This window comes from Rhinopithecus roxellana, chromosome 9 (genome assembly GCF_007565055.1).
Source record: "Rhinopithecus roxellana isolate Shanxi Qingling chromosome 9, ASM756505v1, whole genome shotgun sequence".
NCBI lineage: Eukaryota > Metazoa > Chordata > Mammalia > Primates > Cercopithecidae > Rhinopithecus > Rhinopithecus roxellana.
The window spans coordinates 44,035,788-44,038,438 of record NC_044557.1 but is presented as its reverse complement, the minus strand read 5'-3'; the positions used below and the strand labels follow the sequence as shown (position 1 = coordinate 44,038,438).

Below are 2,651 nucleotides of genomic sequence, written 5' to 3'. Positions count from 1 at the left end.
GCTTCACCAATTATTTATTCTATGCCTATTGTGTGTCAGGCATAATAAGCTCATTGCCCCCATGGGGCATAGAGATTAGCAGCTGGAAAGTTGAAGAGTTATACAAATATAACTTATAAAGCTGAGAAGGAGTACAAACTGTGGGTGAGAGTTCACAGAAGTTCTTTGACTAAGTGATATTTAAGATAAAACCTAAAAAATAATTTATCTGGCCAGGTACGGTGGCTCATTCCTGTAATCTCAGCACTTTGGGAGGCTGAGGCAGGTGGATCACTTGAGGTCAGGAGTTCAAGACCACCCTGGCCAACATGGTGAAACCCCATCCCTACTAAAAATACAAAAATTAGGCCAGGCATGGTGGCTCACACCTGTAATCCCAACACTTTGGGAGGCTGAGGCGGGTGGACCACCTGAGGCCGGGAGATCGAGTCCAGCCTGGCCAACATGATGAAACGCCGTCTCTACTAATAATACAAAAATTAGTTGGGCATGGTGGTGCACACTGGTAATCCCAGCTACTCGGGGGGACTGAGGCATGAGAATCGCTTGCACCCAGGAGGTGGAGGTTGTGGTGAGCCGAGATTGCACTCCAGCCTGGGCAACAAGAACAAAACTCTGTCTCAAAAAAAAAAAAAAAAAAAAAAAATTAGCTGGACATGGTGGTGTGTGCTTGTAGTCCCAGCTACTCAGACAGCTGAGGCAGAAGACTCGCTTAAACCCAAGAGGCGGAGGTTGCAGTGAACCAAGACTGTACCACTGCACTCCAGCCTGAGTGACGGAATGAGGCTCTATCTCAAAAAAATAAAAGAATAACTTATCTATGTTCAAGTTGGTTAGGTTAAGCTAATATATTACAGGCAAAATTCCAAGATGGAAGAAGAGTGGCTTCTTATTGGAAAGAACTGAGAGGACAATTTCTGGAACAGAAAGAATGGGATATGGAATGAGATATGTTGAATCTCAACAACTAGGCAGAGGGAGGATCACAAAGCATCTCATCAGTCTTAGGGATTTGGGCTTTTATCCTAGAGGCAACAAGAAACCTTTCAAGAGTATAAGGAGAGATTGGGGATGGTGGCTCACTCCTGTAATCCCAGCACTTCCGGAGGCCAAGACAAGTGGACCACTGAGGTCAGGAGTTCTAGACTAGCCTGGCCAACATGGTAAAACCCCATCTCTACCAAAAATACAAAAATTAGCTGGGTGTGGTGGTGAGCAACTGTAATCCCAGCTACTTGGGAGGCTGAGGCATGAGAATCACTTGAACCCAGGAGGTAGAGGTTGCAGTGAGCCGAGATCACGCCACTGCACTCCAGCCTGGGCCACAAGAGCAAAACTCCATCTCAAAAAAAAAAAAAAAAAAAGAGTGTAAGGAGAGAATCAACGCAATCAAATGTGCTGTAATGTGAGGGTAAGAAGTTTTCACAGCAGTCTGCTTGAGAGATGATGGTAACTTGCACTTGGGTGTGGTGATGATGATACGGGGAGGCAAATGGGTTGAAGATGTATTTAGATGATAGAATAGAAAAGACTTGGTGATTAATTAATGGGGAGGGGGCACCGTAAGGAAAAGGAAGTCATCAAGTAGTCAAGGAAAAGTCAACAATGACTCCCAGGTTTCTGGCTTGAGCAGCTGAGGGGATGGTGGTGCCCTTTACTACAATGGAGGACAGGCTGGGTACGGTGGCTCACGCCTATAATCCCAGCACTTTGGGAGGCCAAGACGGGCAGATCACATGAGGTCAGGAGTTCGAGGCCAGCCTGGCCAACATGGTGAAACCTCGGCTCTACTAAAAATACAAAAATTAGCCTGGCGTGGTGGCGGGCACTTGTAATCCCAGCTACTCGGGAGTCTAAGGCAGGAGAATCACTTGAGCCTGAGAGGCAGAGGTTGCAGTGAGCCGAGATTGCGCCACTGCACTCCGGCCTGGGCAACAGAGTAAGACTCCATCTCAAAAAATAAATAAATAAAACAAAATAAAATGGAGGACACTGAAGAAAATAAGAATTTGGGGATAGGAAGTCACTGAAGAAAGTAAGAATTTCCATTTTAGAAAATATCGAGCTTCTTCTCATTTATTTGCTGCTATAGCCTCATAATGATACAAGCAGTTACATGCATGGGATAAAATAATATTGGGACATTGTAAATTGAAATGAAGTAACCCTTTTCATCTTTTCTGCATGGACAAGACATTGTTTTTGGTTAAAAAAAAAAAAGAAAAGAAACAAACAAAAAGAAAATTCCGAGCTTTGCATGCCTATTATGACACATGATGTGGACGTGGACATATCCAGTTGACCACTGGGTAGACAGTGATGAAGTTCTAAGAAAAGTCTTTGCTGGAGTAATCAATTTAAGAATCACCAGCATGAAGATGGTAATGGGAGTCTCAAGAGTAAATGGGATCACCTGAGAAGAATTTGCAGCGTGACAAGAACAGAGGAACTCAGGATGCAGCCCTTAGGAATCCCAGCATGTAATAAACAGTACAGGAGGAGACTGAGGAGATAAACCACAGTAGACAGGTCACCAGGAGGACCCACCACAAAACCAGGGACAGAAGAGAGGTCATGAAGGGATGATCGGTTGTGTCAAACATGACTAAGACATTGAGATTTAAATCCGGATTGAAGTGTACGTTAGATTT

The 2,651-nt window shown here is 44.4% G+C and overlaps 1 non-coding gene across 1 annotated transcript; it reads left to right on the top strand.

The window, feature by feature from the left end:
- Positions 1–2,068: 2,068 nt before the first annotated feature.
- Positions 2,069–2,199, top strand: LOC115899806. Its single transcript, XR_004059409.1, has one exon. It is a non-coding gene; the product is annotated as a small nucleolar RNA SNORA20 (small nucleolar RNA).
- Positions 2,200–2,651: the final 452 nt, after the last annotated feature.